Source organism: Urocitellus parryii, chromosome 8, assembly GCF_045843805.1.
Source record: "Urocitellus parryii isolate mUroPar1 chromosome 8, mUroPar1.hap1, whole genome shotgun sequence".
Taxonomy (NCBI): Eukaryota; Metazoa; Chordata; class Mammalia; order Rodentia; family Sciuridae; genus Urocitellus; species Urocitellus parryii.
The window spans coordinates 121,155,784-121,181,875 of record NC_135538.1 but is presented as its reverse complement, the minus strand read 5'-3'; the positions used below and the strand labels follow the sequence as shown (position 1 = coordinate 121,181,875).

The window sequence follows — 26,092 nt, the reverse complement described above, 5'->3', positions numbered from 1 at the left end:
GTGACTGAGGTTGACCTTTTTCCTTTGCCCTGTGGATACAGGGCAAATGTTGTCTCTGGTTATTTGCAAATATCGTCAAATCATGTGAGATGCTTGTCATAGGATATCAGATTTAAATTATTTTTATTATAATAGACTTACCTGTGCTGAGACCATACCCACATGTTCATTAGTCAGCTTTATCTCCAATATTGATGACAATATCCAGCATGTTCCCATGTTATACCACTTGGGATTTCTTAGTGAACTACTTTTACAGCAGGGACATGGTGGGGTTATATCTGGTCTGGCATCTGCATGGGCCTTAAGGACCAAATCAGACCAAATCAATTGTATAAGTTATACATTAACTCATTGGCTCTGAAACTTTCTCCTTAGAGTACTATTTTCAGAATACCTGGTTTGGAAAACCATTAATATCATACAAATCCACTTTCCAAAGCCCTATTGATAAAGCCAAGTAAGTGTCAAATTGCCGTTGTCTTGTGCTAACGTAGATAAAATGGATAAACCTTTTTAAAACCTTAGACCAATTTGTCTTTGAACAGAGAGCCCGATCAATCACACACACGAAGCCACACTTGTCTTCAAAGGAGGAATTCTGAGTCACTAAAAAAAAAAAAAATTGTTCCTTGACAGCATCTTCTACATGAAATAACAAATGGAACACAGGGCTATTGCCTTATGCTCAACAGATGGCAGTTATGTATTTAGCGATGACTAGAGAGAACCTAGGAGAATACACATTGACAAACATAGGAAAGGTTATGAGTGATTTGGTTTCCTTTATTTGGAAGGTTCCATCTTTGGTGTCCGTGGTCATCAACCCTGAACTTCAGACTCCTGCTACCAAATTTTGTCTCAGGCAAAAGAACCATCAAGGACATAATAGGAATGTCTGGGCTGTAGACTTTTTCCACGTCTTACCTGTTCTCCCTTCTACAATGTCTCACATGATACAGTTTTCTATTAATCTGGGATGTGGAACACATCAACCTGGTAACAGGTGGGAAACCCTATTTTGTGGGTGTACTAACAGTTAAAAATGAACACATGAACTTGGCTGTTAAATCAGAGACAATTTCACAGTGGGTTTTTAGCTGGATTTTAAATAAAATATCCATTAATAAAATACACATTTTCCCCAAAAGAGAAGTCCTTCAGTTAATAGGTGGGTTATGACTGGGTAGATTTTAAGTAGGAATTGGCTTCATTCTAAGAGCATGATCTTAGGTATGAGAGGTGTGTGCATGCGCTGTGGCAGCCATCCATTATAACAGATTGCTGAGAGAGTAACAACTGAAAACAAGCTTGACCTCATGTTGGCTAGTGACCCCCTAATAATAGGCAGGGAAATCAATTAGCACTTCAAGAGCTATGACTTCTCAGTTTCACTTGCAGAAGTGTTGCTGGGATCCTTTCTAAGAATTTTTGTGTCTCACATTCACAGGATGAAGTGACAGTGTGAGACATGGTAATTGCCTTGCCATCTATCAAATTCAAGAGCTCAGACTCAAGTTACCATTTGTTGTCTTTTAAAGGAGTTTGTTATTATAGCAGTAATTTAACTGCTTGCCCTTTGAAGGCTGGTCAGACCTGGGTGAAAGAGAAAGCAATCATTTAGTAAAGAGCCATCTTAAAGAAATCTCACACTAGTTCTAAAGATGTTTATTGTATTTAGGCAGAGATGAAAAGTAATTTTTTAATCTTTGCTGCTTTTGTGTTGTGCTTGTTCTGTTGTTATTAGTGTCAGCTTGGAGTTTTCTACTAACCACGGGCGTTCCTGGTCCCTGCTTCACACTGAATGCTTACCTGAGATCTGTGCTGGCCCTCACCTCCCCCACAGCACCATCTACTCCTCTGAAAACTACAGCGGGTGAGTAAATTCTCTCCATGCTGCAGAATGAAAATTAATGAGTAATACAGAAACTATAGCATTTTTTACATAATAGATAAGGAATCTGACTTCTCCTTAAAAGTAGTGTCATTAAAGGAAGAAAGAAATACTTTTGCTAAAGCTGATGCAAGATCACAGTTTATACAGTCATTCGTTTTTCATGTACCTGACTTATATTTTGGACTACATGAATTTAAATTCTGTTATGGCAATCCTGTGATTATTACCAAAAGGCTTACTGCCAAAATAAGACTTATGGAAAGAGCCAGCATAGAGAAGTATAGAAAAGTTAAGTTTTGGAATTAGACCTGAGTTTATATGTTATTCTGCCATCTACTATCTGGGTAATGATATGCATTCTCTCTGAGAAACTTTCTACTTCTTTTCACATAAATTAAAGACCATAAATGTATTCCTTTGAGAATTACTAGAATTAAAATGGTTATGTAATGCATTCCACTTAACAGAATAAATATGATTTACATAGTAAAAATATTTACAAGAACAGCAAAATTAAGTTGGGAAATTTTTTCTTTTTAGAAAACATTTTGCTACCCCTTTTTACATGTGCAGAGGGAAAGGGGTAGCAAAAAATTAAAAAGTAATTGATGCTAATCAGCACCCCATCTCTACACAGATGATTTCTGTAGGTTAATATCTAAGCTGTGAGTATTGTAAAACCTGATTTAAACATTACAGAATGTATAAATGTATCAAAACATAACATGACACCACATTAATATGTCCAATGTTTATATATCAGAAATAAAACATTTTATAAAAATAATGTCTAAACAAAATAAATATCACTTGCTATGAAGAATAAATCCACTACTCTAGTAGGATATGGGTGTTCTTACAAGTTGTATGTCTGATTTTAAACTATACACAAATTCCATAGGTGAACATAAAGAGTTTATTGAGAAACTTTAGTGCTATTACAAGTACCTAGAGAGGGGAACATCACACGCATATAAAATGGATTTAAAAGATGTCAACATAGTCTGGTTTTGTGCTAAATTTTTTTGCAGGTGGAACCGAATAACGATTCTTCTCCCTAACGCAGCACTAACCCAAGACACCAGGATCCGTTGGAGGCAAACGGGACCAATCCTTGGAAACATGTGGGCGATTGATAATGGTTAGTGTTTATGCCTGTCATAATCACATGCCATTGATGTGGAGTCTTCCTGTGCTTTTGTTAGTCAGCCCAGACTTAATCACATTTCTAAGTCATGGTCTTGCGATTCATTAAACGCCCTTTCTTCCTTTTCTCCATTGCATTCCGTTAGAAACCCAGGGATGCGCAATCAGAAAAAAAAGAAAAAAAAGCCTGTGTAGTCAGCAATATTAGATGCTAGAATGTTTCAACATACACTGTCTAAAAATGCTTAAAGCCCTGAAACTCAAATACACAGTTGATGACAAGGGATATCCTAACATTTTCTTTGAATGTGTTATGCAAAATTAACATAAATACCATCCTGCGTGTATTAAAATAAGACCCATTCTTCTCTTAGTAACTGCCATAACATCTGGAAGACTTATCTCTTTGCTGCAGACACTACACTGAAAGCAACATCATCTCTAAAATACTGGTGAAACTTCTGCCTCCTTTTTCAGAAAATAGCATAAAAGGAAAAAGTGGATATACACACAAGTTTTTAAGTAAATTGTTGACAATTTGCATCATTTTTAAGCCAATAACACTTAGGACAGATGCACAATGAAAAAAGATATTTTAAGTTATAGGGTTAGATGACTAATTTCTTACATTTGTTATTAATAGTCAATTTTCTGATTTTTTATTCTAATTATGGATGTATTCAAATATTTTCTGTTTTCAGAGTATATACATTTGACTGAAGGTTTATACTACAAGGAAAAGGAAAGGGAGAGAGACAGGAAGGGAAAGAGGGACAAAATGTCAATACTTCAGCCAATGGTCACAGATTTGTGATCAACTTTATAAAACCTACATAATTGTTTAATGTTGGTTTTTCCATGTCTTAATCTTCTTTTGTTATTTTTGAATAATGTAGACACTGAGAAACTAATTACATATATAAAGTTCTTTAAATTTGGGAATAACTTCAGGCAAGATGGCTTACTCGTAAACCAATGTGAATTTTTTAAATATTTTATGTTCAAAAAAGACCAGTAAAAAGCCCACACTTTGAAGGCCATGTGAGTTTTATAAACATAGTGCATTTGTAAAAACATCCAAAGTTGAATTTGTTAAAATAGAGTTTCCCCATTGACAGATTTTTCTTTTGTTTTTGTTTTTTGATACCAGGGTTTAAACCCAGGTATGCTTAACCTCTCAGCCACATCCTCAGCCCTTTTTATTTTTCATTTTAAAACAAGGAATTGCTAAGTTGCTTAAGGCCTTGCTAAGTTGTTGAAGCTGGCTTTGAACTTGTGATCCTCCTGCCTCAGCCTCCTGAGTTGCTGGGATTACAGGGCATTGACAGAATATTTTGCATAGCATTTTAATTACTACACCTTTTAATGAGCTCTAGGGAACAAGCGTGTGTCTCTGGGTAGTGGGATATGAACGGGTTTTTCCTACTATTATAGTTTTCAAGGCTTCTCTCATAAGCTCATTACTTTTATTACTTTAATAATCACAAAAGAAGTTTCAAAATTAATAATGAAATAAAGCATGTGAGGAAACTGAGAGTCCAATGAAGTATATATATAAAAGCCTATGAGAAGAGTATCTCGATTTTCTGAATAAGGCTATTATAATATGATTTGGGTCAGAAAGAGCTACTTCACTTATCTGGGTTCCTACCATCATGCTTTGAGTATACTAGGAAGAGGTTAGGATACAGAGAATGCATATGGGTAGCAATGTGTGTTAAATGCAAAACTGAGGGCAGAATCTCTTCAATTCTCTTATCATCCTGTGTGAGGTTTTCACAAAAACAGGAACAGTCTCTGGCTTCTTCACAAGGCAAAGAGAAGACACACACTCCTTCCCACGAGAAACAAGTGCTATAGAATTCCCCTGCAATCTCCCCCTTTCAGTATGGAATTCCAGAATTATGACCATCAAAAGAAACATAGAGAAAGAAACAGACCAGTATCATAATTCTGTTAGGTATGTTCTTCCCTTACAATAGCCAGCTCCTGCTATTTGTAAAGAAAGTATGTGAGTACATTGCTGGTGGGATGACAAACTGGTGCAACCACTATGGAAAGCAGCATGGAGATTCTTCAGAAAACTTGGAACGGATCTACCATTAGACCTAGCTATCCCACTCCTTGGTTTATACCTAATGAACTTAAAATCAGCGTGCTATAGTGACATGGCCACATCAATGTTCACAGCAACTCAATTCATAATAGCTAAGCTCTGGAGCCAACCTAGGTGCCCTTCAACAGATGAATGGATAAAGAAAATGTGACACATATACACAATGGAATATTACTCAGTGTTAAAAAATTATGGCATTTGCCTGTAAATGGATGGAGCTGGAGATTATTATGCTAAGTAAAATAAGCCAATCCCCCCCCCAAGGCCAAATGTTCTCTTTGATATGCAGATGCTAACTCAGGTTAGGCAGGAGTTGGAGGGAGTAGTTGCACTGGATTGGACAGGGAGTGGGGGGAGAGAGAATGAGAAAGACAGTAGAATGAATTGGACATAATTCCTATGTTCATATATGAAATACACGACCAGTAAATAACTCCACATCATGTACAACCCACAAGAATGGGAAGTTATATTCCATGTTATGTGTAATATGTCAAAATACATCCTACTACCACATATAACTAAAATGAATAAATAAATAAAAAATAAGTATGTAGGAAGTTATCCTAAAAATCTTCACAAAATGGAAAATTCTAGGGTAAATTATATTTGCTTCATATTTTTATTTTTTCAGCTATATTACATTAACAATAGTAGTAAAGAAAAGTAATCTTTGCTTTTCATACCATTGTGGAAAGGAAGACTGTAAACTTAGGAGTCCTAATGACTCTACTCAGTAGGACGGGATGACAAATCATTAATCGCTGTTTTTTCATTGGTTTGGAAAGCCTTATGTTATTGTTGGTTTTGTGTTTTCACCCTGGAGACTTTCTGAACTATGGCATGTATGTACTGTAGGGCAGCCTCTACAGTAATTCTTCAGAGTGCAATATTCCTCTCACAGCACCTGGAGCAGGTTCTACTACAGCCATAAAACCAAGTGTGCTGGGAAGAAAATCCATACATTTTTCCAGGCTAAAGAAATAATAGAGCCCCATTCTGATGGCTCAGCAGTTGGCATACAGTGAAGCCCATTGAAACAACATAGGGCAGGAGGTTGGCAGTGGAAATGACCCCAATATGGTGATGATGATTATAACCATCTGGTGACATGAAACATTTTAATAACTCTTTCAAGGAATATCATTCTTCCACTTTAAAGAATGGGACCATTGAGGCTTAAACAGGATGAATCAGTTAATCAAAGTTTCTTGGTGAAGCCAGATACAAATCCAGGATTATCTGACATCTAAAACCAATGCTGTTAATAATGTGGCTTGCTATCTCTTCTCTTCTAAACCAGTAGTTTCCTTCATCAAGGTTTTTTTCCACCACCAGCCTGCTTTGCATCTCATTTGAATTACTCCTCCTATTAATTGGCTGAAGGGATTATGTGCTTCTAGGAGTATGGACCACAGGAAAGTCTATTCTAAAATAGAATTGTTTAAATATCGTGACATGCTTATAGGGCAGAGAAGAAAATGATAATGGATGGTAAATTGTCTTGTGCCTGAAAGTGAATATGTGAGGTATTCATAACATCTTAATTATATCTCAAATCCTCTTTGGTTTTGTCCCACTTTGGGGTTGTTTCAATTGTTGGTTGTGCCAATTACAAAAGTACTTCATATCTTTAAATGTATTAGAGTCTGAGTATATCAGAACCTACAACTTGAGCATTTTTCAACATTCCAAAGATTAGAATATAGGTTTGCAACATTGCATTTTTAGTCAAGCTCAGTATTTAAGGAAAAAGTTCTGCATTATGAATTAACCTTTATGCTCAATAAGAGATTCTTAATACCATACTTCCAGGGCGAATGAATTAGTATATGTAACAATCATTTACAATGTTGTAGATTTTCCCCCAAATAAGAATGGTCATTGTAGTTAGGATCTCTCTCCATTTTGTGATGTATCAAATCGGTCCTTTGTGAATTCTTCATTTCTACCTAAATGGTATAGAAAGGTCAAAATACATGCAGTAATATTCAGTCTGAAAATGTTTTAGCAGAAAAGACTCTGTTAAGGAATCCCTGTCATATGGTCCTATTTTCTTTAGCACAAAACATTAAAATCTTGAAAAGGTTATTTATGGAAGGCAAAGCACTTCCAGCAGGTTTGTAACTAAGCACTTACCCTGTCACATAGCACGATGGATTCCTGTTACCAAACACATAGGCAATAGGCCATATTTCATAGATTTTGCTTCACAAAATTGTACTGTTGGTGTTCCTTGTTTTTCCAGTTATGTCGCCATCTTTTACATGATTCCTTTTTTCCTGCAGTTTATATTGGTCCATCGTGTCTCAAGTTCTGTTCTGGCAGAGGACAGTGCACTCGACATGGTTGCAAGTAAGCATTTGAAAAAAAAATGTGCATGCTTTTCCTTTTTGGTATATAATTTATATATCAAAGGCAGAGCCATTTTCATTGATTTTAGTATTCTTTTTTGTAGGCTTTTGAAGTATTTTTAAAACCAAAACCAGGATACTCCCAATAAAATTAAATGAAATTTAAATGTATTTTGTAAGTGAAATTTAATAAATTTATATGAGTGTCAATTGTGAACAGATTTAGTATCTCTCATGTAAATTTGTGAACAAATTGGAATTCAGCATAACTTGATGGCTGTCTTTCCTATCTTTGTTATATTCCTCTTCATAATATTGTTCTAGTGTTCATGAATCATGTTTTGATTCCTAGCATAATTGGTCAATGTTTCATTAAAGATAAAATTAGTAATGATCCATAGACCCAATGCCAAAGGAATCAGAACTGGGCCAGATTTAGCAGATCTGATAAGAAAATGCAACATCTTTAAATATAACTTTACAATCTTATGTACTTCTGAAAATTATTTGGCTCTTTAAGATGATTATAAAGTATTTTCTAGAACAGTGGTGCTGAATTTGAAGTCTGAAATTATGCATTTCATACTTTAGTCATCACTAGTAAATTGTCCTATGTTTAGAGCAAGAATGGATATTTACATTTATTATGTCATTCTCAGATTAATATTTAATTATAAAATATTCCAGGAATACCAGAAACACAGCCAACTTTGTCATACAGGTAAGTTAAATACCCTCAAACAAAAAGAATAATTAATTTATTGGGTAGTTAATGACTACAGAACTTACAAAGGGCATTGAACCTAATCATTTGAAAATTATATGCATGAGGCAAACACTTGTAAGCCCTGAAATTAGACTGAAGGTTAACTTTTTAAACTATATTTCAGTGGATTTAATTAGAAAAAAAATCACTCTGCACATGAAAATGTCATGTAAAGTATGTGAAAAATGGTAAGTTTCTGTTTTAATTTCAAAATATAATAAAAGGCTCTGTGCTTTTAAATAAAACTATCAGCTCCCACCCCAGACACTGCCTCATTAGATCTATGTAACATTGGCTGGTGTTTTCTTCAAGTTGTATCTTCATCCATAATCCATAACTGGGACATCCACTTTTTAAATGCATTTAAAATAAAATTAACACAAGATAAATTTGAATGGTAGGTTTGTGCTTTTAGATACTGTTCTTTTTGACACCATATGTTAACCTAGTTAATCATATCCTTTCCTTGTTCTGAAGTTTTACAAAATATTTTCACCAGTTAGAAATAGAGCTTTTTCCCTATTCTGACAATGCTTTCTGCAACATTCATTGGCTTTCTGTATTGGGCTAAACATTTGACCACTGCCTCTTTTCCCAGACTATGTGCCTTGTTGAGTCTGAGCAAAATTGCAGGAAGAGAAGTTATATTCAATACCACTTATTTCCTTTAAGCAGATCCTTGAATTTGGGGGATCTGCAACTGTTTTTCCCCACACTGCTCCCCTCATTATTACTGTTAATTGCTACCAAAATCCCACCTGCTTCTGTTCCCCAACATTTTCCTTCCTGCCTACAATCCCAAGCCTGGGTTTCTAAACTGACTAAATTCACTAATTTGAGAGCCTAACTGTGTTGAGAGGCTAATGGGGAGAGACAGCATTGGAACCCTTCTCAAGTGTGATCCGTGAATCTCAACAGTGGGGGCTTTTCTCCCGACATACAGAATGAACATAATGCCACATTTAACGGTGGCTAGATGAACCAGCAGGGACGTATTTGGAGTCAGGGAGCCTCTTGTTAGCAATGAAATCACTAGTTTGTGCAGCCTTACTGTTCTGGAAAATAACAACTACAAAGGTTTTTTTTTTGTTGTTTTATTTGTTTGTTTTAATTTTGAAATACAAGTGGAATGCTTCTCTATATTCTTTCCCAACTGCATAATCTTTTATTAAAACTAGACTATAAGAATCACTAAATAGGAATTGACTCCAATGCGCTTCATCTTATATAGTCACCAATTTTTCCCAACCACTAGTCCTAAGACACATTTAAGATACATAAAATCCCATTTACCCTAAATAGATACTCTGGCAATAGTCTTGTTTGGGAGCACAAATTCCAATTTGTTGTCATGATAAGACACATTCAGTTTCCTGATTTAAAATGTGTCCAATTTAGCAATTTTTTTTCCTTTTGGGAACTACTTGGTTATTTATTCAGAGTCAGACTATGTCCATGAAATTTTATGTGAAAGAAAACAACTGTTTGAAGCTAATTTACATGTCCAGTAAATATTGTTTTTCTGTATGACCCACTTCCTCAATGCTGTTCAAGATGCCAAGACAACCCACAAACTTCATGCTGCAGTTGTTCTTGGCATTTTAGGGTGCAAATTCTTTAAAAATCTAATGGAAATATGGACTTCTCCCCAGAAAATCTAATTCATATATAAAATTTGGCATTTGATTTTTGCACATTCACACATACTGTGGACCCTGTGGAAGGTCAATATGGACCCCAGTTTCAGTAACACTGCTTAAGAAGTATCCTCTGGGTCATACCATAGTTATCACTTCATTGGCATACTTACTTTACAAAAGGTTTGTTTCAGACTAAAGGAAGTTTGAATGCTTCCATGAGAATCCCCTGCACCAAAAGAAACTAATCCCATTTTATAATTGGTAACATTGTAAGTGTAGTAAGAAAGAAATTGTGCAGTAAAAATGAAGAATTTGAATTGGGTGCTATGGCACATGCCCATATTCCCAGAGACTCAGGAGGCTGAAACAGCCTCAGCAGTTAGCAAGGCCCTAAGCAACTTAGTGAGACCCTGTCTCAAAATAAAAATAAACATGGCTGGGGATGTAGTTCAGTGGTAGAGCACCCCTGGGCTCAATCCCCAGTATCCAAAATTTAAAAATATTTAAAAAAAAATAATTTGGAACTCATTTCTGATGAGCATACTCCTTAAAATGTGAGAATTTTCTTATATTCAATTATTGATCCATCTGTGATGAGGTTTTACTCACTGATAGAAGACTCAGGGAACTCCATATATAGTCTAGTCAGCTAACAGAAATATAGCACATTCTCCCAAGCAAATTGTTGGGGGTGGGAGAGGAAATGAGTTGATTTTTCTTGAAGCATGCCTAATTTGGGAGCCCACAGAGACACCACACAGTTATCCTAGGAATTTATGTATAGGTCAAGGGTGAATATATTCTCTTTATAATGTCAATATAGGTCTGAAATGATTAAAGATATATTTCCAATTGTTTCTAAATATTTACAATAATTCCTATTATAATATGTCTTTTTGCATTTGTCCTTAGAGGAAACTTATTCCAGGTATCTTATTTGAAGTATTTTATTTATATTGTTTTCTTTATAAATTTAATAAATATTATTATAAGTATATTCGTGTGTGTATCTTTACGAGATTTTAAGTTGCAAATATGCAGACTACAGATGAATGTTAGATAAACTGAAGTCACTGGTTGAAGGTGAGTGCTGGATTGTTATTTTAATCATAAACTTATTACAGTAGCAGTTTATGAAGACTATATTCTTCTGGAATATTTACAGTCAATCAGTCCTTATCAAGTTTTCTGATTCAGTATTCTTCAGAGACTAATAAGCTTTATTTACCATTCAATCAAATCCTGGCCTCTGGACTCCCTCTTCCCCAAAGTAGAATGAAGACCCTCTGAAAGAATTCACAGTTTAAGATTGAATTTTACACTGTATTTCTTTCAGATGTGACCCTGGGTTTTCTGGCCCAGCTTGTGAGATGGCATCCCAGACATTCCCAATGTTTATTTCGGAAAGTTTTGGCAGTTCCAGGCTCTCCTCCTACCATAACTTTTACTCTATCCGTGGTGCTGAAGTCAGCTTTGGCTGTGGTGTCCTCGCTAGCGGTAAGGCCCTGGTTTTCAATAAAGATGGGAGACGCCAGTTAATTACATCCTTCCTGGACAGCTCCCAATCCAGGTGAGTGAAGGAGGGCTGGAATAATGCAGAAACCAGATGCTAATGTTGAATTTACATCTCTTTCAACTTATATTCTTTTTTTCTTTTTTGCGGATATATCCATCTTCCAATTTTTTAACCAGGATGGAAAGGAACTTACCATTTATTTAGGGTTAATTTGTTCTAGTTTATAATAAATTAGAAAGCTCATCAATGACTTTGAGATACTAATGAGTGATTAGATTTTTTTAAAATATGAGATGTTCAAATCAAAACTGTGCTCTTAAGCCAAAGGCTAGTTAATTATTCATGTAGTTTTATTTATTTGACAGCTTGCAGAGGCTGATTAGATTTATTCCACATCTTCCCTTCCCCCAGTTCTTAATAAATAATGCAGTAAAGGAGTGATTGGCATTTTAAGTGTGTGTACATAAGTACATAGTATACAAATATGTATGAACATACAGTTATACTTTTATGAATATATATCTGTATTTAAAATATGCACATTGATCTCATCTACACATATTCATACATCTCACAGTGTCATTACTTACATTTTGTAATAGAGGGATAAGTGGAAACCTACACCTTGTAGGTAGTTAATTTAAATTTGTTTGAAATTCTTTAAAAACCAAAATGAACATTATGAGTAAAAATGTTTATGCATCCGCTAATCATAGGCAATTCATGTCTAGGTTTCTCCAGTTCACATTGAGACTGGGGAGCAAGTCTGCTCTGAGCACATGCAGAGCCCCGGACCAGCCTGGTGAAGGTGTTCTATTGCATTATTCTTATGATAATGGGATAACTTGGAAACTCTTGGAGCACTATTCATATCTCAACTACCATGAGCCCAGGTACGTTGGAAATCATTTGGAAAAATGGTTAATGTGATATCTCCTTCCTGGGACAAACATAATATAAACAGTATAAGATTTCAGATTTTTTTAAATTGAGAGATGGAGAGGAAAAAGATTGATGTGTCTTGCAATAAAAAACTAGCGAGAGACATTTTTCTAATCTTTTTGTCTGACTGATTTCTGATAATTTGGAGAAAATTATTCTTATTTTGAAATGTGCATCTAAGGAAAATATTTTGTTGTTTAGGAAAGAAAAATGGTTGATACCACCTTCCTTATTCTATAATAATATCTATAATGTAAATTATTAGATATTATTTTAATATGGAATTAAATGATAAGTACTGTTAACAAATGTTTATTGATTTTATAATAAATTATGACAATAATTAATAAAATATGATAACCAATATGTTTCTAAATTTTGCATGCAGTGTAATTAAATAATGAGTACAAAAAAATTTTCTAGCATGCTGTAAAGTCCCTAGCAAAGGCAGGGTGTGAAGACATAATTAAAGCCCTTTCTTTAGGCTGCTTCTGTTTTCCTTTAGCTTCTATATGTCATGACCTATTGTCAGATTCAAGTTTTGCTTAAAGGAAAGTCATCTTTCAATGTTAGCAGAGTAGTAACCACCATTAGTAATGGATTTCATACATATTTGAAAGATTCTCTCCCCTGCAAGAACACTTTTTTTTCAGGATTAAGCATGTATTTATTTTAGTTCAGTTAAAACATACATTGTTTCATTGAAACGGTGTAGCACTCCTTGCCAACAAACCACACTGGAATTGTTGGCCTCTAACAGTACAATGGGGATATTTACACTAATATAAAATGTCAATGCACCCAGGTTCTCAAAGGTCTTTCATTATACTAGATCACATTTGATTTCATTACACTATCACATTTTAATAACTACTGCATTTTGAAAAATTTAGACTTTATTTAAAATTTAAATAAAGATCTGAACTTGCACCAAGTTTTCATGAAAAAAATTTGATGTCCAACCAGTTTATTGCAAATACAGTTTAAACAAGTATTTTAAATGTTTAGAATTTGTACACAACTTGAGTCTTTCTTTTATATTGAATTCTCTGTAAAGGTTTTTTGGGGACTTATACATAATGTGAATTCATCAAAATGCAGTTAAGAAACTTACAGGAATATATACATGTGAACCCCCAAGACCCAATACTGACATATTATATACAACCTATTTACAAATACATATGGACAGACAATGTATGTACATAGATTATCATAAATATTGAAAAATAGGTTAGCTTTAATGGATTAATGCTGTTCTATAAATAACATTGCAGTTATAACTGAAACATCCACGGAAGACAGTAATGCAAAATGAGGTGACAAGACAGTGGTTTTAATACTGAAGACTGCTCATTAATGGGAATTCACTGTTTAGGAACCTCAAGGCAGACAAGATAGCTCCAAGAAAACCATGCAATGGAATTTATCCTAAGAATTGATTTTGAACCTTAACCAATGAGGATTAGGGGGGAACCTCTCCAACATTGATCTGCTGTGAGAAGAGGATTCTTTTCTTCCATTCTTTCCGGGATGCCAAGGTACTTTCTTCTACACAGAAGGTGGTGAACGTAGAAAGCAACTCTGTACTTGGAACTCAAGCAGAAGTGCCAATTCTTGGTCTCAAATACAGGTGAGGTTCTGAATTCAAATGGAGTGCCCAAAGCCAATTAAATGAAAGCATTGCTGTGCGATTTGTCTTCTCACTGCCTTTCTATTTCTAGATGGTCCCTAATTATTTTATCTTTGTAGAAAACAAAAATGGACTTCACCCAACGTAGCACTACAAGATGTCTTCCAGTTCCATGAGGGTCTTTAATCACAGACACATTGCCTGTAAATTAGTCACATATAATACAAGAACATGTAACAAAAACCATGTCTGCCACATTTCTGGCTCTTGTGTAAAACTCAAAAAATGTTTAGTTCAAAAGAAAACTTTAGAGCCAGATAACCAATTGATGATTCCGTTATTTGCTTCCCTCAACCACTTAATGGAATTATGTATATTAGATTTTAGACATTATGCCTGATGAGCAAAGTATCACATTATTTAATAATATATTCACCATACACCGTATCGTACAATAAATGTGCTCTTAAAGCCAAGTTACAAAATAATGTTTTCACCTCTAACTGGAATTGAAATGGAAGGGTGAACATGCAGTTGGACCAAAACAACTACGTACAATTAGGTTGCACTGTTTTTCCTAGCTAATCATGTTTTGGATGTAAACAAGTAATTTTACATTATATAAGATTGAGATGACAATCCAGTGCAAACAAATTTTTAAAAAGCTTACTGCATGAGAAACCCAGTGGCCTATATGAAGAGAACTTATATCAAATATCGGTGTAACCTATGGATTAGACCTCTACTACAAGACAAAACATGAATACAACTAAGCCATACAAAGTCAAGTAAATCACACTTCCATAGATGAGCATTTTGAAAAGTTGTACTCTCTGGATAGAATAGTTCTGGCCTATTGCCATCAGGTGCCCATTTTTCACTGCTGGAAGCAATGTCAAAAAAGGGCTGGCCCAAAAAGAGACCCAGAGCTGTCAATACAACTCTGGAGACAGATGCAACTGAATAAACCCTGTTTTACCCAATTGCACTATTTGGTACCTCAAAATTAGCTACTTTATTTCCCATAGAAATATCTACATTATCTTCCATTCTAATAGGCTGAAGACTTAAAAATTTAAGTCTGAATGAACCACATTATTTGGGAGAGAAGAAAAATGATGAACAGGGTTCATCTGATTTGGTGTAGTAACAATCAATCAATCATCCTATATGTAAGGTGAAGTTTGAATGGAAAAAAACAATGCTTCCTAATTCATGGTACAATTTTTCATATCATCATTTACTCTTAAAAATTATTTTGGGTAAAAAAGTATTTGGCTTATAATGCCTACAAAAAAGGCAAATCATTTCATAATACTAATATTAATTTTTAAATACCAATGAAATTATTTTATGGAATTCATTGACAACTGTTTCTGGATAAAGTTAAAAAAAAAGCAATTCCTTAAAAGTAAAATAGTGCTTCTGAGGTCTTTAAGTATTTTTGGTACAAAAAAATAATAGTGTTTTCTCAATGGTTATTTTCAATACTTTGCTGTAAATAATTGTTTCTCACATTGAATGGTTCCATTAGGCACATTCAAGTAAAATCATAAAATATCCAAGTTAAACAATGACACAGCCAAACATGTGGCTTGATAAAAGTTAAGAGTTCGTCCATTCTCTGGAATGGAATAAAATTGTCACTTCCCTTAACTCAAGACTCGTGGTTTTGTTGTTAATATCCATTCCTAACATACAGATAAGTTTCTTTAAAATAGAAAAAGAAAAAGTAAAGAAAAAAAGTTCACTTATTCTGCATTCAGAAGAACCAGCGAGGAATCTGCACTTAAAAAGGAAGTGAAACTGAAAACATCAGGTGAAATTTCATAGTAGTTGAGTTGACTCAACACTGGCTTCAGATGGACTATTCGAGTTTAAGTGGTATCAATTAATGGCCACCTCCAGGAGCATTGTGTACCCAATCCAAAACAATCAAGACCATGCTTCCGATCATCACCACTATGCCACTGATCAGGAAAAACAGAGCTCCAATCTTTTGTACAGACTTCATAGATTCTTTCTTCACCAACTTGATATAGAAGACAGATGGAAGAATAAAAATCAACATAGTAGCTGCGGACGCACCAATAAAACCAAAGATATCCCTAATAGTTGGGACAAAGATAACAAGCAAATTGGTAAATGCCAAGACACTGTAATAAGGCTATGACGCCACCAACTGAAATCTTTTGTTGCACATAACAAGTGTGTTACAGAACTCCGGATTGGGAAAATAACTACTGGTACAGTCAGGGTGACGGCCACCAGCACAGCCAAACGAACAATGAGAAGAAGAATATCAGTTCCCATAACAGTAGAATAGGTATGAAGCAATTCTGACTCCACATGTTCATAAAATGTCAGGTATCCAAAGAGGGCAGCAAGCAGATACATAAGAAACATAGCAAAAAATGAAATCTTGGACACATTCATCATTCTTCTCCGGCTGCGGCCTTTCAGCTCTTCATAGATGGGAAGAACAGCAGGATGACAGACAAATGAAAATGTCAGAATTGGCACAGCATATACAGTCTGTGAGTTGAAGATAAAATAATGTGGTCTGCAAGAGTCAACTTCAGTCATGTTAAACATCAAATTAGGTATGAAAGTTGTTGGCTCTGTTAGGGTGCTGTTTACTGTTTCATTAATTATAAAAGCAGCTTCCATAGGACAAGGAATCTGAAATTTCTTGCAAATCACCACAATCAGAAAGAACATCATACACAATAAGGAAAGGCCACTGGTATATCCCAAATATCCTAAATTTCTTAGCGTGACAAAGGAAGAATGAGCACCAATGACACCATCAGAACCAAATAGTCACCATTCAGATACCACAATCCAGTTGTATCTTCAATGTTCATTAATGCCTGGATCACCAAAGGTAACTCATATTTCACTATGAAGAGGTAGCTTGACATAGCTCCAATGTTCTGCATTGTAATTGACCCAGAAGCTGCAAGCTTTCCAACCAGTCCAAATGCCTTATGTCCCAACTGTTCATATAACAAAGACCCTCCTTCATTGGCAGTCTTCAAAAGGAGATGAACAGAATATAGGGAAAATATTGACACAAATGTCAAAAGAATTATAAAAAGAGCAATTCCAGTATTAGCCATGGCATAAGAAAGCCCAAGGATTCCACTGCCCACAATCGCATTGCTCAGATTAAATACTGACATTCCAAAGGAAGTAGTACCTGGATGAAAGTCTGTTTCATACTTCTTCTTCCCCAGATTTGATTCAAGTAAAAGGTTCTGATTTTCAGGATCTACTTCTGCGTAATGACTTTTCAGAGCAGCTTGCTTGGTGGGATAGGAGTAGTTGAAATCGCTGTTGGAACTGTAGCTGCTGCTGTCTTCATCCGGGGAAATATTGAACCTTCCCATTTCGGCTTTCTTCATGGTGAGCATCAGGAGGAATCGGGTGCGCAGAGCAGCTCTGGGTTCCTTTTGTCCTTGGCGGTGCACCGGCCCCGCAAGGCTGCCTCGGTGGTCTCCGCTCCTGGGTCCGCAAACCTCACGCAAACGTCTTCGCCGGGTTTGTCTCAGTCAAACAAAAATCGTAAAAAAATAAAAGAAAACCAGGAAAAAAAAAATACCCCCAAATCCGATAACAGGCAGGAAAAAAGAATTTTAATTTAAAAAGGAAATGGCAAATTGCCGCCCCAATCCTCTGGCGTCCGCCGTGTCAAGGGAAAGGCTTGAGTGTGCGGGGTCACGTGGTCTGCTGCGGTCGTCGGTGCAGGCAAAGGCGCTCTGGGCAGCGGCGTGGCAAGGCTCTCTGCAAGAACACTTTTTGAGATGCTCACCGCAGTTCCTTTTAAAAGAACAAGAGAAGAGGATGAGAAATCTCAAAATTAAGGTAAAAAAATTAAAATATAATTAGCAGTGCACATTGTGGTCTATACGCACAGTCGTGTGTAAAGGACTAACATTGGCAGCCACCTGGCTGCTGGATAAACACCAGTCCCCTTTCTGGAAGAACCTTTTAATCATAGGAGATGAGAAGGTGGAGGACATTAGTTATTAAAATTTGCATTGGCACCATGAGAAAAGACAGAGAAGTAGGAGAGAGAGCCACTGACATATTTTGCAATTTTGTGTAGCTCTTCCCCCATATTTAAATATTTGCAAATACATGAGTACTTTTATTTTCTAGAAAATGAAGTAGCACATAATAGAGAGTAATTAATAACTATTATTAAATGACTTAAATTTTATACATCATAAAATTTTAAGAATGCACCAGCCATGTTGGGTATTTTCCCTATGTATATTAAAATGCAAGGCTGAATTTGTTTTTCTCACTCAGTAGAGATACATGAATCCTAAAAAACATTTTATAGACTTTCCATAAAAAGCATTAAAAGAAAATTAAACAAAAATTAAGGTATAATGAAAACATGAAGAAAATATCACAGTCCTAAGTTAACCTGGCCTAAAGCCCATTTTTTTTTTCTGACAAGGATGGACAGCTGCAAAATTCAGTAATCAATCTATATCATGAAATTTAATTAATCTTTGTTGATATGAAAAATAATTACACGTTTAATGTGCTATTGCAAAGATATGTTTAATCTTGCCTACTATTTGACAGCAACATTTTTCTTCCAAGCAGAATCAAGGTGGCTTTTCAATATTAGGTATGTGCAGAGCTTGAAAGATTATGATCACAGTAGAGATTTTTTGAAAAGGGGAGTGTGGTAGTGATAGCAGTACACTTTCATTTTCTGTATATGTACCTCTGTCCGTGAGACTCTTCCTCCCACCCCCTGTCTCTTACAAATATTAATAAAAGGTGACATGGCAGAAGTGGAATTTGATATATTCTAGATACTAAATTATATTCCATATGATAAATAATACAAACCATGGAGATTCTTCATAGGAGAGTTAAATATATCTTTATGCCTTTAGTCATTTTCTGTATCTTCTTCAGTATAAATTGCTTCCTATAATTGCTGTGAGTTCCATATTGTTCTTTTATGCCACGGTTGTTTGAAAATGAAATGTGATCCATAAATTAGATATGCACGCTGGCTAACCACTGTTACTCCTAGACAATTTCAGATAATTTGCTTGTCTATGATTCAGCAAATAAAAGAACCCAATCTGCTTATTTATAAAATTTAAAATTTAGTAATATATCTAAATTAGTCTTTTAATTCAAACTGACTAGAATGTCTTGTGAACTAATTGATACTTTTATTAATGTAAAATATGGCTGCTGAGACTAAAATTATTCTAGATTTTTCTTAATTATAGGGCTTTTTATATTCTAAAGTTATTATAAGATCAAATCATAGTTTATTTTTATATCTTGATTATCATATTTGATTTCTTCCTGGTTTTATCATGTCATCCAATTTCATAATACATATAATTACTGAACATTTTTTAAAAGAAATCCATGAGCTTCTTCCCTACCCACAAAAAGGGATATTGAGACAGAAAGTTGGACTAAGTCTCTGGGTTCTTATCTAGTCATATTCAAATCAAATGATCCTATAGCTATTTTAACCAGCCACTCTGATATGTAAGAGTAGTGAAATCAGCAAACTCCCACTCCACCCCAAGATGTGATATAGAGGGTAAGAATAAGGCTCTAGAACAAAGCTGCTTAGATTCAAATCCTGTCATTGCCACTTAGAATCTGCTTAACCTAAAAGTAATTTTTAAAAATTTTTTTAGTTGTCAATGTACCTTTATTTTATTTATTTATATTTATTTATATATATCAAACCCAATGACTCACACAATGTTAGGCGAGGACTCTACCACGGAGCTACAACCCGAGACCCTAAAAATAATTTTTAACCTTCTCATGCCTCTGTCCTTGCATCTCTGTCAGGGATACTGGTAATAACACTTTATGCACCAAGGACTCCTGGAATCCTTATTATGTGCCAGGTACTGCACAAAGTATTAAGACATAAGAGTGGAAAACAGGCAAGAAAGTCCCTGATCCTTACTTTATGGATATCATTATATCAATTTCACACATGAAGATGCAAAGCACATGGAATTATCTCTCTGTGGTTGCAAAATCACCAATAATTAGGTTTCAGAACAAGGACTCTAACCCAAGACTTTGATTGTAGATGAAGGGTCTTAACGTGATCACTTTAATTACTTCTGTCACATGCATATATATTTTGTTTTCCTTAAAATTTTCCTGGAAATCTATTTTCAGTTGTTATTTTTAAGCATAATATTTATTTTCCTAAGAGAGGATATTAGCTCCCTTAAAAATTATTACCAAAAAGCAAATTATAATTTTCTAATAATAGGTCTAAGAAAATTAAATTATTTTCAATACTTGATGTTTTCATTGTTGAACCAGTTTAAATATAACTTAATAACTTTATTTAGCTTCTGTATGTTTATTATGAATAAATACATGTATCTAGCTAATAAAAATATTTTTATTGTAAAATGAAAATTAATTTATCTTAGTTTTACTCTAATAAATTCCATTAGTATAAAAAATTCAGCAGATCATGGAAAGTCTTTAAAAGTCACAAATGTATTTTGCTATGTCTTTATAGTTTAAGAAGTGCTTTAAAATTTATATTTCTGGGGCCAGGATTGTGGCTCAGTGGTAGAGTGCTTGCCTAGCATGCAAGAGGAACTGGGTTTGATCTCCGGAACCACATAAAAATAAATAAATAAAATAAAGGTATTGTGTCCATCTACAACTAAAAAAAATTTTTAATTTAGATTTCTGTATTTGCATATTGGCTATCCATTATTAAAACATGCATTTGCTCACGCACCAAAACGTCCTTCCAGGTTTTGTGTTTTTTTCAGTTTTTGTATAACCAACAGAGATAGTCATGTTCTTCTGCCCTATATATCCATGTACAAATTATGTAAAGGAAAAAATGGATATTGTTTTTAATTAGTTTTAATATGTAAGAAATTACATATTAAAACTAATTAAAAACAATATGTTCTTATACATATCATTTGACATGGCTTTTTTATACAACAAAGATATGAAAATCAACCTAATTTCTCCATAAATTCTGCTTTGGACATTGAAGTTTTTAAAGTTTATTTCTGAGTTATCTCAACTTGTCTCAGGAAGTTTTTCTTTTTGCTAAGCAGCGGGGAGGAGAGTGGAGGGCGATTGCAGTCCCTTCAGTATGCATTTACTGCAAGCACCTCTCCTGGAGTTTAATTGTACATTGATGGAGACAAATGTTCCATTTGCTGTTTGTCTCACATCTCACCTGTGTGTGGATGTGAGCAGCATGGTACTGTGATTTATGGAGCTTTCAAGCAGATGTCATTGCAGTGGCAATTAATGTATGGTTCCTGCTGCTGTGTACAATAATTGCTCCTGGAAATTAGATATTATTCTTAATTTTCTTCCCCATTTGTCAGATACAAGTTTGTTGTCATAGCTGCCATGACAAGTGACCTATACGCACTTTGCTAAACTCTGGGGAATGAGGAAGTGCCATGGTTCTAGCCCCAAACTGTAAATATGTAATGAGCTGCCATGAGATCTTTCACCAAACTCCCATGAATCCTGCCACTTTGACTACTGTGTTGTATTGAGTTCACCATTTTGAGAACAAATGAATGAGCAGGGTCTCATATTTGGATGGGTTTAGAAAACATTGTTAGAGTCAGAGAAGAAATTGGACATCTCAAAAGAATATTTGTGATAGAACTGTTCTTAAGACTATGCTTCAGGGGGATAAAACTGTCCTGCTGTATATATTTGTATATTAAGACAACAAAGTAATTTGAATTTTTAACTTTTTTTTTCTTTAGAATAATCTCTGTAGAATTACCAGATGATGCAAGACAGTTTGGAATTCAGTTCAGATGGTGGCAACCATATCATTCTTCCCAGGGGGAAGACGTGTGGGCTATTGATGAAATTATCATGACGTCTGTTCTATTCAACAGCATTAGTCTTGATTTTACCAATCTTGTGGAGGTCACTCAATCTCTAGGATTCTACCTTGGAAATGTTCAGCCATACTGTGGCCATGACTGGACCCTTTGGTAAGGATTTCATCATTTAAATTGTATAATTTACATTAGGTATTGGAACATAAAGAATGATCTTCCAGTTCATTTAGCATTTAGTCATTTGTTAACAAATACTTACGGAACCACTTAACAAGTGAATATTATGCCTGCAAATAAGATGTCTTCAGAGGAGGACTGAAAACAAAATAGAAAGATTTAAATAAATATGAAATTTCATCTTCCTTAATCTCAAATTTTTGTTTTCCACAATTACATATAAAACCCTCATCAATAAGTGCTGCTAATGAGCCAGACATGGTGGCACAGCCTATAATCCCAACAGCTCAGGAGGCTAAGACAGGAGGACCCATAAATTCAAGGCCAGCTTCAGCAACTTAGCAAAACCTTGTTTCAAAATAAAAAAGGCTGGGGATGTGGTTCAGTGGTTAAGTTCTCCTGGGCTCAATCCCTGGTAGCCAAAAAAAAAAAAAAAAAAAAAAAGTACTACTAATAAAAGCGACTACCATATTCTTCCTTCATGTAGGTCCATGATGATCAGAGTGAAATCACTCTGGTGACTCTTTAGCAAACTTTCTCATAAATAGTTCTGTTTTTCGTGCTGTTTTATACAAACTCCAAGAAGATTTTTTCAGCCCTGATTTAGTAACTGAGATGTCTTTTTTTAATCAAGAAATATTGAACTAGTGACTCATATAGTTAATGCCAATGGGGTTTCAAGATTGTGAAATATCCTAATTAAGATAACACCCTTTATTTTTAAATCCCCCCTATGCTCACATTGAAATTTGATTATACAGCAAATAGTGAATAAATATTGTGATTAGTATTTCATTAACATCAGCCAGATGATACAGCAGTGATTAACTGGGATAGGAGCTGACTACATGATGTAGGGAACTCCCAGCATGCCTTGCAGAGAAGACAACCTTTGGATAGTTCAGACAGTGGAATGATACATTCTACATATTGGACAGTGAAAAACAAGGAAGTTCTAGGCATGTGGGATCTGGAGGAAGAGAATTTCAACTATGAGGAAATGTGGTACAAAGACCGCAAAACAAGAATGACGGTGGCCTATTCAAGGACCAGGAAAGAGGCCCGTGGTACGTGGAACCCATTTAGTGAGAGAACACATGTCCAGGAGGGAGACCACAAGATGTTCAGAGGCCATTTCATGTGGGCTCAGAGATCCTGGATTAAAACTCAGGTCTGCATGATTCTGAAGTCCACAACCTTCACCACTATGCATACAACCCTGCTCTAGTTTCCTTTAGAACTATAGACCTGATTGGGGAATAATTTTCTTAGAGATTTTTCCTTTCTATTGAGTCAATTTAATTCCTTCAGATGAATCATGCTGAAAGCTATTCACCACCATTGTCTCTGGAGAGTATATCATAAATGACCCATCAGTGACCTTATCATAATTAGAGGTAAATTTTACACACCATTGCACAGAAAATTACCTTTGGTGGGAATTGTGCATGTACAGTCACATTTCACACACAGCAGGCTAAAATTCTAGCATCAAAATGACAGCTAATGGGATGGAACTACAGCCGGTCACTTTACTGCAAGCATGTCAGGCTAGATAGAATGAAATTTCTATTCAATGTAGGAAAGGTTATCTTTTATGTTTTCAATTTGATAGCATCAGATGCCGCTGAGCCACATCTCCAGCCCTAGATGCTTATTTCTATAGAGGCTCTTCCTTCATCCTCTTGCCTCAATGGAAATTAAGGGGTGAAACAGATAGAAAGATATAAATATGTAAGCCCAAAATGCAATTTATTAGAATTTTATGCTTGTAAAAATTTTAATTGACCTGAATTAACAGTAATTCCAATTGGTCACATACCATAAAATATATCCCATAAGTTTGTGTATTAGGGCTTTTTTTCTACCACTTTTAATACAACAAAGAGTCCTATCATGAATGCAAGTCCTGTATCATGTTTATTTTCATAAATAGTTAACATCTGCTCAAATAAACTCCAAAGTTGCTGAGCATTTTAATTTAACACTTGGGTTGAATGCATGATAACAGCAGTTTAATTTCTGTGCTTTGATCAAAACCCTAAGAACAATATCCTTTCACACAAGTCTGATGAATATTCTTAACCCACCACTCACTGCTTTAATTGATGGAGATACATTTAGTTTGTGAAAGTACAATCACAGTAATTATAGAAAACCATGAGAAAATATAAATAATTATGCAATCCCCATGGGCACCTTGAGCAGCACCATAGGAATTTTATTAACAACAACATGTAAGCAATCAGGTTTGACTTTCTGATCCTCTCTGAAACAAAAAGGCATTGTCTTGATCGTGGAACAACAGAGGGGAGACTCTAGCAGTGATAATGAGACTAGAAAACACAGTTAACCGTTTTAATAAGGACATGAAACATGCTTGCTGTTCATTTAAATGAAACAACATGGACGATCTCAAACTGTTCCCATTTTCCTAGCCAGTGAGTCAGAATAAAACCCCTTTTAATGACACTGCTTTCTTTCTGCTGCTATTGAGGAATGAATCGTCCAAAATTCAATGTGAAGTCACTTTGGTAACATTTTTCAGAAACACTTGTCCTATACTGAAATTCAAGTGATGATACTGACCAACTATTTATTCTTGCCTCCTCATCTTAAACAATCAGGTTTTTTATATAAAATCTTTGAAGTATGTTACTTTATTAAGTAAAAAAATCTTTAAACATATTTGAATACATGGCTTCTGCCCTCCAGTGACCTTGTTTCTCTCGAGGGACATGTAGACATGGTCTACACCGAATGGCTGGTATTAAATTAATTATTGTCAGCTCTTCCCAGGTGTGAGTTCATTTGGTTCTCATTTTCTAACTCATGACTTTCCATGAGCTTGGATTGTTGTTACTGAGAGCATTCTCCAGGGAATACTTGGACAATTGCTTTTTCATTAGAAGAACTGCTGTCAATATGTTGTAAATCACTTTACAGCTTGTAATCCTAGAGCACGTTGTTTTTAAGTAAAGAAATGAGTTGCTTTTAATTCTTAGTAGTAGGTTCCTTTCTTCCATACACGATATCTGAAGTCAGAACTTCTGCTTGCTTCTGGATTTAAAAATAATTTTAAAACCTATTACATATATTTGAAGATCCCAGAGGGAAATACTTTTGATTGAGATTTGTTCAAGATTGTTAGTGCTCATTCTAAAGGACATTAGTGTTTCTCCTTCCTATCTAATAAACTAGCCAGATATAACAAGTGGAAAGGACGTTGCTGTCATGTACAGCTTTGGTTTTAAATGTATGCATATTGAGGTGACAGTTGTTGTATTGGAATTGGCAGTTGTTTTTAGTGGTTGTGGTATGGTATAAGCTTGGGCTTTGAGGCCATAATTTTGAGTTGAAATTCAGGCAATTCCAATGAGAAGCTTGGATAATCAAAGCAGGGAAGTTTTAACTAAATTCTCAAATTTTAACCATTTTGAGAAGTGTATCTTGATCAACCTATTTTAAGAAGATTGCATTAAAGCAACTCTTATCAAAATAGGAAATACCTGAGCCAGGCAAGGTGGCGCACACCTATAATCCCAGTTGCTCGGGAGGCTGAGACCGGAGGATTGCAAGTTCAAAGCCAGCCTCAGCAACAGCAAGGCACTAAGCAACTCAGTGAGACCCTGTCTCTAAAGAAAATACAAAATAGGGCTGGGAATGTGGCTCAGTGGCCAAGTGCCCCTGAGTTTAATTCCTGGTATGCACCCACATACACACACACACACACACACACACACACACACACAAATAGGAAATACCTAAACCTTATTAGTAAATAGCGTACAATAGACATGCCTGACTTTCAGTTCCTGCTCTCTCAAGTTGTGCCTTCCAGCTCATCATGACCTGGTGGCATCTCTCACCCTCATTCCAACTCTAACCTCAGCCCTCTACTTGATCCTCTCCATTGCCAGCCCCTAAAAATGGGCTGGGGTGGAGCATAGAGAGAGAAACACCATCACACACACTTTTTCTGTGGCTTCTAGAGATGACATTTTAATGGCTTCATTTTGAGGTTACCAAAC

General features: G+C 35.3%; 1 pseudogene; it reads right to left on the bottom strand.

The window, feature by feature from the left end:
• Nucleotides 1–15,015: 15,015 nt before the first annotated feature.
• Nucleotides 15,016–17,620, bottom strand: LOC144256574 (sodium-coupled neutral amino acid symporter 2 pseudogene; annotated as a pseudogene).
• Between the last annotated feature and the right edge of the window lie 8,472 nt (nt 17,621–26,092).